Genomic DNA, 16,500 nt, shown 5'->3' with positions numbered 1-16,500 from the left:
TCTTTCTCCCACGTTACCTGAATCCAGTGCCGACTTGCCTCTGCTGCTCTCATTTCACAGCATCTTCTCCACCTTCCCGTGTGCCTAGTGCCAAATTCGTCCGAGTCGAAGTCTGCCAGGTAGAGGGCGAACAGAGAGGACAGCCTTCTACTGGAATGTTTACTTAGATTTCCGTATCACAGAGGAGGAGGTTGCACGCAAGGGGTAGCAGCGTGGTCTTCTCTCAACGAGGGTCTCCTCAGTGACCTGTGGAATGCGTCCCAAGCAGTGTCTGGCGTAAGGCCCTCCCGCAGCAGTTCCTGACACTTGACTACAAAGACATCTTCAGGGCACTTCGAATACTCACCGGGACGAGGCAGCTCCGTGCTTCCTCTACCATCACGGTCAGTATACGATGCCCTCTCGCAGGACTACAAACCTATGGAGAAAACAAGCCCAGCACGAGAGGCTTTCTTCAGGGTGCTTGAATGCGCAAGTCTCAGGACTGCCAGTAAGCATTTAGCCTGAGAAACCCAGCAAAGGGTCGGTTTCTCCCCGCAGATCGCAGAGGTATGCTGCCCATGGTTAGTTCAGGTGGACAGACCTCCGGCCCCGAGCAGAGCTCTGTGCTCATGAACGGATGACCAGCTTGTAAGGAGCCCCGAAAGCAACTGCCCCCACATACAGCTCACGTCCTATTCACGGCGCACGCATCTCTTGGACGTCAAGCGCATTCACAGAGGACACGCCGCACACCTAGGTTTTTGCCATCCCGCTCTGCGTGAGGGAGCAGAAAGCAACCGAAAGGCTTAGGTCGTGAAGTTAGAGCTTGTGTACCCCGGAGAAGTTTCCGTTGCAGGTCTAAGTTCACCTTCACTAGCCCTAAAGAGCAGCGTACCTGACAGAGGCTCCCGGTGCTGCCTGCTTCAGGCCCTTCGAGCAGAACGCCCAGCCGTCCTGCTTCCAACGCTGTGCCGAAAGCAACTCGCTCTGCTTCCTCCCCTGAGGCTGGGCTGAAGACCTCTTCACACTCTCCCTGTGTCGGGGAGTACAAGTATATATAAGCAGCTCACCTTGCCACAGCAGTGTGTAGCTGTCAATCTGGATTTGTCTGAGCAGCAAGTCACTGGGGCTGAAACAGCCTCGGAGCCTCCTCTGCAGGACCGCACCTCCGAGGCTATAGGGCCCAACCGCAGCAAGCCTGCGGAGAGGCTTCACACACACCTCTTGCCGGCCGTGTTGCTTGGGGCCTGAAGGCCAGTGCGTGCACCTGGTTCTCAGAGCTTGGGCTCTGAATCACGGGAGGCCGACTTATATAGGGCACCACCGCCCCGACCCACGCTCCGCACAGCCCCACATCCACGGTCTACCTGCACCTCTCGGAGGCAGCCGGGCAGGAGCAGAGATAAAGCGCCTTTTCGCACTGCCACGCGGAATTCATGGTATGCAAGCGTTTCTCTCGTCAGCCAGGCAGCCTCACCGAGGCCTTACGGCTCAGTGGCTACACAAGCGAGCAGCTGACGCTCAGCAGGAGGGAGCCGTACACTGCAGACTTCATTCGAGGCGCTTAGAGGGCAGACGCACAGCACAGCACAGGCACGGAAAACACTAGGCAAGCTCAGTCTCCGCATCCACTCCGACACCTTGAATGATTCCTGTAATGAGGCGTCCTGCACTGCTCTCTTTCTCCCACGTTACCTGAATCCAGTGTCGACTTGCCTCTGCTCTCTCATTTCACAGCATCTTCTTCTACACCTTCCCGTGTGCCTAGTGCCAAATTCGTCCTAGTCGAAGTCTGCCAGGTAGAGGGCGAACAGAGAGGACAGCCTTCTACTGGAATGTTTACTTAGATCTCCGTATCACAGAGGAGGAGTTTGCACGCAAGGGGTAGCAGCGTGGTCCTCTCTCAACGAGGGTCTCCTCAGTGACCAATGGAATGCATCCCAAGCAGTGTCTGGCGTAAGGCCCTCCCGCAGCAGTTCCTGAGTCTTGACTGCAAAGGCATATTCAGGGCACTTCGATTACTCACCGGGACGAGGCACCTCCGTGCGTCCTCTTCCATCACCCTCAGTATACGATGCCCTCCCGCAGGACTACAAACCTATGGAGAAAACAAGCCCAGCACGAGAGGCTTTCTTCAGTGTGCCTGAATGCGCAAGTCTCAGGACTGCCCGTAAGTATTTAGCCTGAGAATTCCAGCAAAGCTTGGGTTTCTCCCCGCACATCGCAGAGGTATGCTGCCCATGGTTAGTTCAGGTGGACAGACCTCCGGCCCCGAGCAGAGCTCTGTGCTCATGAACGGATGATCAGCTTGTAAGGAGCCCCGAAAGCATCTGCCCCCACATACAGCTGCACGTCCTATTCACCGCGCACGCATCTCTTGGACGTCAAGCGCATTCACAGAGGACACCCCGCACACCTAGGTTTTTGCCATCCCGCTCTGCGTGAGGGAGCAGAAAGCAACCGAAAGGCTTAGGTCGTGAAGTTAGAGCTTGTGTACCGCGGAGCAGTTTCCGTTGCAGGTCTGAGTTCACCTTCACTAGCCCTAAAGAGCAGCGTACCTGACAGAGGCTCCCGGTGCTGCCTGCTTCAGGCCCGTCGAGCAGAACGCCCAGCCGTCCTGCTTCCAACGCTGTGCCAAAAGCAACTCGCTCTGCTTCCTCCCCTGAGGCTGGGCGGATGACCTCTTCACAGTATCCCTGTGTCCGGGAGTACAAGTATATATAAGAAGCTCACCTTGCCACAGCAGTGTTTAGCTGTCAATCTGGATTAGTCTGAGCAGAAAGTCACTGGGACTGAGACAGCCTCGGAGACTCCTCTGCAGGACCGCACCTCCGAGGCTTTAGGGCCCAACCGCAACAAGCCTGCGGAGACGCTTCACACACACCTCTTGCCGGCCGTGTTGCTTGGAGCCTGAAGGCCAGTGCGTTCACCTGGTTCTCAGAGCTTGGGCTCTGAGGCACGGGAGGCCCACTTATATAGGGCACCACCGCCCCGCCCCACGCTCCGCCCCGCCCCACATCCACGGACTACCTGCACCTCTCGGAGGCAGCCGGGCAGGAGCAGAGAGAAAGCGCCGTTTCACACTGCCATGCGGAATTCATGGTATGCAAGCGTTTCTCTCGTCAGCCAGGCTGCCTCACCGAGGCCTTACGGCTCAGTGGCTACACAAGCGAGCAGCTGACGCTCAGCAGGAGGGAGCCGTACACTGCAGACTTCATTCGAGGCGCTTAGAGGGCAGACGCACAGCACAGGCACGGAAAACACTTGGCAAGCACAGTCTCTGCAGCCACTCCAACACCTTGAATGATTTCTGTAATGAGGCGTCCTGCACTGCTCTCTTTCTCCCACGTTACCTGAATCCAGTGCCGACTTGCCTCTGCTGCTCTCATTTCACAGCATCTTCTCCACCTTCCCGTGTGCCTAGTGCCAAATTCGTCCGAGTCGAAGTCTGCCAGGTAGAGGGCGAACAGAGAGGACAGCCTTCTACTGGAATGTTTACTTAGATTTCCGTATCACAGAGGAGGAGGTTGCACGCAAGGGGTAGCAGCGTGGTCTTCTCTCAACGAGGGTCTCCTCAGTGACCTGTGGAATGCGTCCCAAGCAGTGTCTGGCGTAAGGCCCTCCCGCAGCAGTTCCTGACACTTGACTACAAAGACATCTTCAGGGCACTTCGAATACTCACCGGGACGAGGCAGCTCCGTGCTTCCTCTACCATCACGGTCAGTATACGATGCCCTCTCGCAGGACTACAAACCTATGGAGAAAACAAGCCCACCACGAGGGGCTTTCTTCAGGCTGCTTGAATGCGGAACTGTCAGGACGGCCAGGAAGCATGTAGGCTGAGAAACCCAGCAAAGGCGCGGTTTCTCCCCCCAGATCGCAGAGGTATGCTGCGCATGGTTAGTTCAGGTGGACAGACCTCCGGCCCCGAGCAGAGCTCTGTGCTCATGAACGGATGACCAGCTTGTAAGGAGCCCCGAAAGCAACTGCCCCCACATACAGCTCACGTCCTATTCACGGCGCACGCATCTCTTGGACGTCAAGCGCATTCACAGAGGACACGCCGCACACCTAGGTTTTTGCCATCCCGCTCTGCGTGAGGGAGCAGAAAGCAACCGAAAGGCTTAGGTCGTGAAGTTAGAGCTTGTGTACCCCGGAGAAGTTTCCGTTGCAGGTCTAAGTTCACCTTCACTAGCCCTAAAGAGCAGCGTACCTGACAGAGGCTCCCGGTGCTGCCTGCTTCAGGCCCTTCGAGCAGAACGCCCAGCCGTCCTGCTTCCAACGCAGAGCCGAAAGCAACTCGCTCTGCTTCCTACCCTGAGGCTGGGCTGAAGACCTCTTCACACTCTCCCTGTGTCGGGGAGTACAAGTATATATAAGCAGCTCACCTTGCCACAGCAGTGTGTAGCTGTCAATCTGGATTTGTCTGAGCAGCAAGTCACTGGAGCTGAAACAGCCTCGGAGCCTCCTCTGCAGGACCGCACCTCCGAGGCTATAGGGCCCAACCGCAGCAAGCCTGCGGAGAGGCTTCACACACACCTCTTGCCGGCCGTGTTGCTTGGGGCCTGAAGGCCAGTGCGTGCACCTGGTTCTCAGAGCTTGGGCTCTGAATCACGGGGGGCCGACTTATATAGGGCACCACCGCCCCGACCCACGCTCCGCACAGCCCCACATCCACGGTCTACCTGCACCTCTCGGAGGCAGCCGGGCAGGAGCAGAGATAAAGCGCCTTTTCGCACTGCCACGCGGAATTCATGGTATGCAAGCGTTTCTCTCGTCAGCCAGGCAGCCTCACCGAGGCCTTACGGCTCAGTGGCTACACAAGCGAGCAGCTGACGCTCAGCAGGAGGGAGCCGTACACTGCAGACTTCATTCGAGGCGCTTAGAGGGCAGACGCACAGCACAGCACAGGCACGGAAAACACTAGGCAAGCTCAGTCTCCGCATCCACTCCGACACCTTGAATGATTCCTGTAATGAGGCGTCCTGCACTGCTCTCTTTCTCCCACGTTACCTGAATCCAGTGTCGACTTGCCTCTGCTCTCTCATTTCACAGCATCTTCTTCTACACCTTCCCGTGTGCCTAGTGCCAAATTCGTCCTAGTCGAAGTCTGCCAGGTAGAGGGCGAACAGAGAGGACAGCCTTCTACTGGAATGTTTACTTAGATCTCCGTATCACAGAGGAGGAGTTTGCACGCAAGGGGTAGCAGCGTGGTCCTCTCTCAACGAGGGTCTCCTCAGTGACCAATGGAATGCATCCCAAGCAGTGTCTGGCGTAAGGCCCTCCCGCAGCAGTTCCTGAGTCTTGACTGCAAAGGCATATTCAGGGCACTTCGATTACTCACCGGGACGAGGCACCTCCGTGCGTCCTCTTCCATCACCCTCAGTATACGATGCCCTCCCGCAGGACTACAAACCTATGGAGAAAACAAGCCCAGCACGAGAGGCTTTCTTCAGTGTGCCTGAATGCGCAAGTCTCAGGACTGCCCGTAAGTATTTAGCCTGAGAATTCCAGCAAAGCTTGGGTTTCTCCCCGCACATCGCAGAGGTATGCTGCCCATGGTTAGTTCAGGTGGACAGACCTCCGGCCCCGAGCAGAGCTCTGTGCTCATGAACGGATGATCAGCTTGTAAGGAGCCCCGAAAGCATCTGCCCCCACATACAGCTGCACGTCCTATTCACCGCGCACGCATCTCTTGGACGTCAAGCGCATTCACAGAGGACACCCCGCACACCTAGGTTTTTGCCATCCCGCTCTGCGTGAGGGAGCAGAAAGCAACCGAAAGGCTTAGGTCGTGAAGTTAGAGCTTGTGTACCGCGGAGCAGTTTCCGTTGCAGGTCTGAGTTCACCTTCACTAGCCCTAAAGAGCAGCGTACCTGACAGAGGCTCCCGGTGCTGCCTGCTTCAGGCCCGTCGAGCAGAACGCCCAGCCGTCCTGCTTCCAACGCTGTGCCAAAAGCAACTCGCTCTGCTTCCTCCCCTGAGGCTGGGCGGATGACCTCTTCACAGTATCCCTGTGTCCGGGAGTACAAGTATATATAAGAAGCTCACCTTGCCACAGCAGTGTTTAGCTGTCAATCTGGATTAGTCTGAGCAGAAAGTCACTGGGACTGAGACAGCCTCGGAGACTCCTCTGCAGGACCGCACCTCCGAGGCTTTAGGGCCCAACCGCAACAAGCCTGCGGAGACGCTTCACACACACCTCTTGCCGGCCGTGTTGCTTGGAGCCTGAAGGCCAGTGCGTTCACCTGGTTCTCAGAGCTTGGGCTCTGAGGCACGGGAGGCCCACTTATATAGGGCACCACCGCCCCGCCCCACGCTCCGCCCCGCCCCACATCCACGGACTACCTGCACCTCTCGGAGGCAGCCGGGCAGGAGCAGAGAGAAAGCGCCGTTTCACACTGCCATGCGGAATTCATGGTATGCAAGCGTTTCTCTCGTCAGCCAGGCTGCCTCACCGAGGCCTTACGGCTCAGTGGCTACACAAGCGAGCAGCTGACGCTCAGCAGGAGGGAGCCGTACACTGCAGACTTCATTCGAGGCGCTTAGAGGGCAGACGCACAGCACAGGCACGGAAAACACTTGGCAAGCACAGTCTCTGCAGCCACTCCAACACCTTGAATGATTTCTGTAATGAGGCGTCCTGCACTGCTCTCTTTCTCCCACGTTACCTGAATCCAGTGCCGACTTGCCTCTGCTGCTCTCATTTCACAGCATCTTCTCCACCTTCCCGTGTGCCTAGTGCCAAATTCGTCCGAGTCGAAGTCTGCCAGGTAGAGGGCGAACAGAGAGGACAGCCTTCTACTGGAATGTTTACTTAGATTTCCGTATCACAGAGGAGGAGGTTGCACGCAAGGGGTAGCAGCGTGGTCTTCTCTCAACGAGGGTCTCCTCAGTGACCTGTGGAATGCGGCCCAAGCAGTGTCTGGCGTAAGGCCCTCCCGCAGCAGTTCCTGAGACTTGACTAGAAAGACATCTTCAGGGCACTTCGAATACTCACCGGGACGAGGCAGCTCCGTGCTTCCTCTACCATCACGGTCAGTATACGATGCCCTCTCGCAGGACTACAAACCTATGGAGAAAACAAGCCCAGCACGAGAGGCTTTCTTCAGGGTGCTTGAATGCGCAAGTCTCAGGACTGCCAGTAAGCATTTAGCCTGAGAAACCCAGCAAAGGGTCGGTTTCTCCCCGCAGATCGCAGAGGTATGCTGCCCATGGTTAGTTCAGGTGGACAGACCTCCGGCCCCGAGCAGAGCTCTGTGCTCATGAACGGATGACCAGCTTGTAAGGAGCCCCGAAAGCAACTGCCCCCACATACAGCTCACGTCCTATTCACGGCGCACGCATCTCTTGGACGTCAAGCGCATTCACAGAGGACACGCCGCACACCTAGGTTTTTGCCATCCCGCTCTGCGTGAGGGAGCAGAAAGCAACCGAAAGGCTTAGGTCGTGAAGTTAGAGCTTGTGTACCCCGGAGAAGTTTCCGTTGCAGGTCTAAGTTCACCTTCACTAGCCCTAAAGAGCAGCGTACCTGACAGAGGCTCCCGGTGCTGCCTGCTTCAGGCCCTTCGAGCAGAACGCCCAGCCGTCCTGCTTCCAACGCTGTGCCGAAAGCAACTCGCTCTGCTTCCTCCCCTGAGGCTGGGCTGAAGACCTCTTCACACTCTCCCTGTGTCGGGGAGTACAAGTATATATAAGCAGCTCACCTTGCCACAGCAGTGTGTAGCTGTCAATCTGGATTTGTCTGAGCAGCAAGTCACTGGGGCTGAAACAGCCTCGGAGCCTCCTCTGCAGGACCGCACCTCCGAGGCTATAGGGCCCAACCGCAGCAAGCCTGCGGAGAGGCTTCACACACACCTCTTGCCGGCCGTGTTGCTTGGGGCCTGAAGGCCAGTGCGTGCACCTGGTTCTCAGAGCTTGGGCTCTGAATCACGGGAGGCCGACTTATATAGGGCACCACCGCCCCGACTCACGATCCGCACAGCCCCACATCCACGGTCTACCTGCACCTCTCGGAGGCAGCCGGGCAGGAGCAGAGATAAAGCGCCTTTTCGCACTGCCACGCGGAATTCATGGTATGCAAGCGTTTCTCTCGTCAGCCAGGCAGCCTCACCGAGGCCTTACGGCTCAGTGGCTACACAAGCGAGCAGCTGACGCTCAGCAGGAGGGAGCCGTACACTGCAGACTTCATTCGAGGCGCTTAGAGGGCAGACGCACAGCACAGCACAGGCACGGAAAACACTAGGCAAGCTCAGTCTCCGCATCCACTCCGACACCTTGAATGATTCCTGTAATGAGGCGTCCTGCACTGCTCTCTTTCTCCCACGTTACCTGAATCCAGTGTCGACTTGCCTCTGCTCTCTCATTTCACAGCATCTTCTTCTACACCTTCCCGTGTGCCTAGTGCCAAATTCGTCCTAGTCGAAGTCTGCCAGGTAGAGGGCGAACAGAGAGGACAGCCTTCTACTGGAATGTTTACTTAGATCTCCGTATCACAGAGGAGGAGTTTGCACGCAAGGGGTAGCAGCGTGGTCCTCTCTCAACGAGGGTCTCCTCAGTGACCAATGGAATGCATCCCAAGCAGTGTCTGGCGTAAGGCCCTCCCGCAGCAGTTCCTGAGTCTTGACTGCAAAGGCATATTCAGGGCACTTCGATTACTCACCGGGACGAGGCACCTCCGTGCGTCCTCTTCCATCACCCTCAGTATACGATGCCCTCCCGCAGGACTACAAACCTATGGAGAAAACAAGCCCAGCACGAGAGGCTTTCTTCAGTGTGCCTGAATGCGCAAGTCTCAGGACTGCCCGTAAGTATTTAGCCTGAGAATTCCAGCAAAGCTTGGGTTTCTCCCCGCACATCGCAGAGGTATGCTGCCCATGGTTAGTTCAGGTGGACAGACCTCCGGCCCCGAGCAGAGCTCTGTGCTCATGAACGGATGATCAGCTTGTAAGGAGCCCCGAAAGCATCTGCCCCCACATACAGCTGCACGTCCTATTCACCGCGCACGCATCTCTTGGACGTCAAGCGCATTCACAGAGGACACCCCGCACACCTAGGTTTTTGCCATCCCGCTCTGCGTGAGGGAGCAGAAAGCAACCGAAAGGCTTAGGTCGTGAAGTTAGAGCTTGTGTACCGCGGAGCAGTTTCCGTTGCAGGTCTGAGTTCACCTTCACTAGCCCTAAAGAGCAGCGTACCTGACAGAGGCTCCCGGTGCTGCCTGCTTCAGGCCCGTCGAGCAGAACGCCCAGCCGTCCTGCTTCCAACGCTGTGCCAAAAGCAACTCGCTCTGCTTCCTCCCCTGAGGCTGGGCGGATGACCTCTTCACAGTATCCCTGTGTCCGGGAGTACAAGTATATATAAGAAGCTCACCTTGCCACAGCAGTGTTTAGCTGTCAATCTGGATTAGTCTGAGCAGAAAGTCACTGGGACTGAGACAGCCTCGGAGACTCCTCTGCAGGACCGCACCTCCGAGGCTTTAGGGCCCAACCGCAACAAGCCTGCGGAGACGCTTCACACACACCTCTTGCCGGCCGTGTTGCTTGGAGCCTGAAGGCCAGTGCGTTCACCTGGTTCTCAGAGCTTGGGCTCTGAGGCACGGGAGGCCCACTTATATAGGGCACCACCGCCCCGCCCCACGCTCCGCCCCGCCCCACATCCACGGACTACCTGCACCTCTCGGAGGCAGCCGGGCAGGAGCAGAGAGAAAGCGCCGTTTCACACTGCCATGCGGAATTCATGGTATGCAAGCGTTTCTCTCGTCAGCCAGGCTGCCTCACCGAGGCCTTACGGCTCAGTGGCTACACAAGCGAGCAGCTGACGCTCAGCAGGAGGGAGCCGTACACTGCAGACTTCATTCGAGGCGCTTAGAGGGCAGACGCACAGCACAGGCACGGAAAACACTTGGCAAGCACAGTCTCTGCAGCCACTCCAACACCTTGAATGATTTCTGTAATGAGGCGTCCTGCACTGCTCTCTTTCTCCCACGTTACCTGAATCCAGTGCCGACTTGCCTCTGCTGCTCTCATTTCACAGCATCTTCTCCACCTTCCCGTGTGCCTAGTGCCAAATTCGTCCGAGTCGAAGTCTGCCAGGTAGAGGGCGAACAGAGAGGACAGCCTTCTACTGGAATGTTTACTTAGATTTCCGTATCACAGAGGAGGAGGTTGCACGCAAGGGGTAGCAGCGTGGTCTTCTCTCAACGAGGGTCTCCTCAGTGACCTGTGGAATGCGTCCCAAGCAGTGTCTGGCGTAAGGCCCTCCCGCAGCAGTTCCTGACACTTGACTACAAAGACATCTTCAGGGGACTTCGAATACTCACCGGGACGAGGCAGCTCCGTGCTTCCTCTACCATCACGGTCAGTATACGATGCCCTCTCGCAGGACTACAAACCTATGGAGAAAACAAGCCCAGCACGAGAGGCTTTCTTTAGGGTGCTGGATTGCGCAAGCAGCAGGACTGCCAGTAAGCATTTAGCCTGAGAAACCCAGTAAAGGGTCGGTATCTCCCCGCAGAGCGTGGAGGTATGCTGCCGATGGTTAGTTCAGGTGGACAGACTTCCGGCCCCGAGCAGAGCTCTGTGCTCATGAACGGATGACCAGCTTGTAAGGAGCCCCGAAAGCAACTGCCCCCACATACAGCTCACGTCCTATTCACGGCGCACGCATCTCTTGGACGTCAAGCGCATTCACAGAGGACACGCCGCACACCTAGGTTTTTGCCATCCCGCTCTGCGTGAGGGAGCAGAAAGCAACCGAAAGGCTTAGGTCGTGAAGTTAGAGCTTGTGTACCCCGGAGAAGTTTCCGTTGCAGGTCTAAGTTCACCTTCACTAGCCCTAAAGAGCAGCGTACCTGACAGAGGCTCCCGGTGCTGCCTGCTTCAGGCCCTTCGAGCAGAACGCCCAGCCGTCCTGCTTCCAACGCTGTGCCGAAAGCAACTCGCTCTGCTTCCTCCCCTGAGGCTGGGCTGAAGACCTCTTCACACTCTCCCTGTGTCGGGGAGTACAAGTATATATAAGCAGCTCACCTTGCCACAGCAGTGTGTAGCTGTCAATCTGGATTTGTCTGAGCAGCAAGTCACTGGGGCTGAAACAGCCTCGGAGCCTCCTCTGCAGGACCGCACCTCCGAGGCTATAGGGCCCAACCGCAGCAAGCCTGCGGAGAGGCTTCACACACACCTCTTGCCGGCCGTGTTGCTTGGGGCCTGAAGGCCAGTGCGTGCACCTGGTTCTCAGAGCTTGGGCTCTGAATCACGGGAGGCCGACTTATATAGGGCACCACCGCCCCGACCCACGCTCCGCACAGCCCCACATCCACGGTCTACCTGCACCTCTCGGAGGCAGACGGGCAGGAGCAGAGATAAAGCGCCTTTTCGCACTGCCACGCGGAATTCATGGTATGCAAGCGTTTCTCTCGTCACCCAGGCAGCCTCACCGAGGCCTTACGGCTCAGTGGCTACACAAGCGAGCACCTGACGCTCAGCAGGAGGGAGCCGTACACTGCAGACTTCATTCGAGGCGCTTAGAGGGCAGACGCACAGCACAGCACAGGCACGGAAAACACTAGGCAAGCTCAGTCTCCGCATCCACTCCGACACCTTGAATGATTCCTGTAATGAGGCGTCCTGCACTGCTCTCTTTCTCCCACGTTACCTGAATCCAGTGTCGACTTGCCTCTGCTCTCTCATTTCACAGCATCTTCTTCTACACCTTCCCGTGTGCCTAGTGCCAAATTCGTCCTAGTCGAAGTCTGCCAGGTAGAGGGCGAACAGAGAGGACAGCCTTCTACTGGAATGTTTACTTAGATCTCCGTATCACAGAGGAGGAGTTTGCACGCAAGGGGTAGCAGCGTGGTCCTCTCTCAACGAGGGTCTCCTCAGTGACCAATGGAATGCATCCCAAGCAGTGTCTGGCGTAAGGCCCTCCCGCAGCAGTTCCTGAGTCTTGACTGCAAAGGCATATTCAGGGCACTTCGATTACTCACCGGGACGAGGCACCTCCGTGCGTCCTCTTCCATCACCCTCAGTATACGATGCCCTCCCGCAGGACTACAAACCTATGGAGAAAACAAGCCCAGCACGAGAGGCTTTCTTCAGTGTGCCTGAATGCGCAAGTCTCAGGACTGCCCGTAAGTATTTAGCCTGAGAATTCCAGCAAAGCTTGGGTTTCTCCCCGCACATCGCAGAGGTATGCTGCCCATGGTTAGTTCAGGTGGACAGACCTCCGGCCCCGAGCAGAGCTCTGTGCTCATGAACGGATGATCAGCTTGTAAGGAGCCCCGAAAGCATCTGCCCCCACATACAGCTGCACGTCCTATTCACCGCGCACGCATCTCTTGGACGTCAAGCGCATTCACAGAGGACACCCCGCACACCTAGGTTTTTGCCATCCCGCTCTGCGTGAGGGAGCAGAAAGCAACCGAAAGGCTTAGGTCGTGAAGTTAGAGCTTGTGTACCGCGGAGCAGTTTCCGTTGCAGGTCTGAGTTCACCTTCACTAGCCCTAAAGAGCAGCGTACCTGACAGAGGCTCCCGGTGCTGCCTGCTTCAGGCCCGTCGAGCAGAACGCCCAGCCGTCCTGCTTCCAACGCTGTGCCAAAAGCAACTCGCTCTGCTTCCTCCCCTGAGGCTGGGCGGATGACCTCTTCACAGTATCCCTGTGTCCGGGAGTACAAGTATATATAAGAAGCTCACCTTGCCACAGCAGTGTTTAGCTGTCAATCTGGATTAGTCTGAGCAGAAAGTCACTGGGACTGAGACAGCCTCGGAGACTCCTCTGCAGGACCGCACCTCCGAGGCTTTAGGGCCCAACCGCAACAAGCCTGCGGAGACGCTTCACACACACCTCTTGCCGGCCGTGTTGCTTGGAGCCTGAAGGCCAGTGCGTTCACCTGGTTCTCAGAGCTTGGGCTCTGAGGCACGGGAGGCCCACTTATATAGGGCACCACCGCCCCGCCCCACGCTCCGCCCCGCCCCACATCCACGGACTACCTGCACCTCTCGGAGGCAGCCGGGCAGGAGCAGAGAGAAAGCGCCGTTTCACACTGCCATGCGGAATTCATGGTATGCAAGCGTTTCTCTCGTCAGCCAGGCTGCCTCACCGAGGCCTTACGGCTCAGTGGCTACACAAGCGAGCAGCTGACGCTCAGCAGGAGGGAGCCGTACACTGCAGACTTCATTCGAGGCGCTTAGAGGGCAGACGCACAGCACAGGCACGGAAAACACTTGGCAAGCACAGTCTCTGCAGCCACTCCAACACCTTGAATGATTTCTGTAATGAGGCGTCCTGCACTGCTCTCTTTCTCCCACGTTACCTGAATCCAGTGCCGACTTGCCTCTGCTGCTCTCATTTCACAGCATCTTCTCCACCTTCCCGTGTGCCTAGTGCCAAATTCGTCCGAGTCGAAGTCTGCCAGGTAGAGGGCGAACAGAGAGGACAGCCTTCTACTGGAATGTTTACTTAGATTTCCGTATCACAGAGGAGGAGGTTGCACGCAAGGGGTAGCAGCGTGGTCTTCTCTCAACGAGGGTCTCCTCAGTGACCTGTGGAATGCGTCCCAAGCAGTGTCTGGCGTAAGGCCCTCCCGCAGCAGTTCCTGACACTTGACTACAAAGACATCTTCAGGGCACTTCGAATACTCACCGGGACGAGGCAGCTCCGTGCTTCCTCTACCATCACGGTCAGTATACGATGCCCTCTCGCAGGACTACAAACCTATGGAGAAAACAAGCCCAGCACGAGAGGCTTTCTTCAGGGTGCTTGAATGCGCAAGTCTCAGGACTGCCAGTAAGCATTTAGCCTGAGAAACCCAGCAAAGGGTCGGTTTCTCCCCGCAGATCGCAGAGGTATGCTGCCCATGGTTAGTTCAGGTGGACAGACCTCCGGCCCCGAGCAGAGCTCTGTGCTCATGAACGGATGACCAGCTTGTAAGGAGCCCCGAAAGCAACTGCCCCCACATACAGCTCACGTCCTATTCACGGCGCACGCATCTCTTGGACGTCAAGCGCATTCACAGAGGACACGCCGCACACCTAGGTTTTTGCCATCCCGCTCTGCGTGAGGGAGCAGAAAGCAACCGAAAGGCTTAGGTCGTGAAGTTAGAGCTTGTGTACCCCGGAGAAGTTTCCGTTGCAGGTCTAAGTTCACCTTCACTAGCCCTAAAGAGCAGCGTACCTGACAGAGGCTCCCGGTGCTGCCTGCTTCAGGCCCTTCGAGCAGAACGCCCAGCCGTCCTGCTTCCAACGCTGTGCCGAAAGCAACTCGCTCTGCTTCCTCCCCTGAGGCTGGGCTGAAGACCTCTTCACACTCTCCCTGTGTCGGGGAGTACAAGTATATATAAGCAGCTCACCTTGCCACAGCAGTGTGTAGCTGTCAATCTGGATTTGTCTGAGCAGCAAGTCACTGGGGCTGAAACAGCCTCGGAGCCTCCTCTGCAGGACCGCACCTCCGAGGCTATAGGGCCCAACCGCAGCAAGCCTGCGGAGAGGCTTCACACACACCTCTTGCCGGCCGTGTTGCTTGGGGCCTGAAGGCCAGTGCGTGCACCTGGTTCTCAGAGCTTGGGCTCTGAATCACGGGAGGCCGACTTATATAGGGCACCACCGCCCCGACCCACGCTCCGCACAGCCCCACATCCACGGTCTACCTGCACCTCTCGGAGGCAGCCGGGCAGGAGCAGAGATAAAGCGCCTTTTCGCACTGCCACGCGGAATTCATGGTATGCAAGCGTTTCTCTCGTCAGCCAGGCAGCCTCACCGAGGCCTTACGGCTCAGTGGCTACACAAGCGAGCAGCTGACGCTCAGCAGGAGGGAGCCGTACACTGCAGACTTCATTCGAGGCGCTTAGAGGGCAGACGCACAGCACAGCACAGGCACGGAAAACACTAGGCAAGCTCAGTCTCCGCATCCACTCCGACACCTTGAATGATTCCTGTAATGAGGCGTCCTGCACTGCTCTCTTTCTCCCACGTTACCTGAATCCAGTGTCGACTTGCCTCTGCTCTCTCATTTCACAGCATCTTCTTCTACACCTTCCCGTGTGCCTAGTGCCAAATTCGTCCTAGTCGAAGTCTGCCAGGTAGAGGGCGAACAGAGAGGACAGCCTTCTACTGGAATGTTTACTTAGATCTCCGTATCACAGAGGAGGAGTTTGCACGCAAGGGGTAGCAGCGTGGTCCTCTCTCAACGAGGGTCTCCTCAGTGACCAATGGAATGCATCCCAAGCAGTGTCTGGCGTAAGGCCCTCCCGCAGCAGTTCCTGAGTCTTGACTGCAAAGGCATATTCAGGGCACTTCGATTACTCACCGGGACGAGGCACCTCCGTGCGTCCTCTTCCATCACCCTCAGTATACGATGCCCTCCCGCAGGACTACAAACCTATGGAGAAAACAAGCCCAGCACGAGAGGCTTTCTTCAGTGTGCCTGAATGCGCAAGTCTCAGGACTGCCCGTAAGTATTTAGCCTGAGAATTCCAGCAAAGCTTGGGTTTCTCCCCGCACATCGCAGAGGTATGCTGCCCATGGTTAGTTCAGGTGGACAGACCTCCGGCCCCGAGCAGAGCTCTGTGCTCATGAACGGATGATCAGCTTGTAAGGAGCCCCGAAAGCATCTGCCCCCACATACAGCTGCACGTCCTATTCACCGCGCACGCATCTCTTGGACGTCAAGCGCATTCACAGAGGACACCCCGCACACCTAGGTTTTTGCCATCCCGCTCTGCGTGAGGGAGCAGAAAGCAACCGAAAGGCTTAGGTCGTGAAGTTAGAGCTTGTGTACCGCGGAGCAGTTTCCGTTGCAGGTCTGAGTTCACCTTCACTAGCCCTAAAGAGCAGCGTACCTGACAGAGGCTCCCGGTGCTGCCTGCTTCAGGCCCGTCGAGCAGAACGCCCAGCCGTCCTGCTTCCAACGCTGTGCCAAAAGCAACTCGCTCTGCTTCCTCCCCTGAGGCTGGGCGGATGACCTCTTCACAGTATCCCTGTGTCCGGGAGTACAAGTATATATAAGAAGCTCACCTTGCCACAGCAGTGTTTAGCTGTCAATCTGGATTAGTCTGAGCAGAAAGTCACTGGGACTGAGACAGCCTCGGAGACTCCTCTGCAGGACCGCACCTCCGAGGCTTTAGGGCCCAACCGCAACAAGCCTGCGGAGACGCTTCACACACACCTCTTGCCGGCCGTGTTGCTTGGAGCCTGAAGGCCAGTGCGTTCACCTGGTTCTCAGAGCTTGGGCTCTGAGGCACGGGAGGCCCACTTATATAGGGCACCACCGCCCCGCCCCACGCTCCGCCCCGCCCCACATCCACGGACTACCTGCACCTCTCGGAGGCAGCCGGGCAGGAGCAGAGAGAAAGCGCCGTTTCACACTGCCATGCGGAATTCATGGTATGCAAGCGTTTCTCTCGTCAGCCAGGCTGCCTCACCGAGGCCTTACGGCTCAGTGGCTACACAAGCGAGCAGCTGACGCTCAGCAGGAGGGAGCCGTACACTGCAGACTTCATTCGAGGCGCTTAGAGGGCAGACGCACAG

This window comes from Manis javanica, chromosome 7 (assembly GCF_040802235.1).
Source record: "Manis javanica isolate MJ-LG chromosome 7, MJ_LKY, whole genome shotgun sequence".
NCBI lineage: Eukaryota > Metazoa > Chordata > Mammalia > Pholidota > Manidae > Manis > Manis javanica.
Note: the sequence above shows the minus strand (reverse complement) of the source record.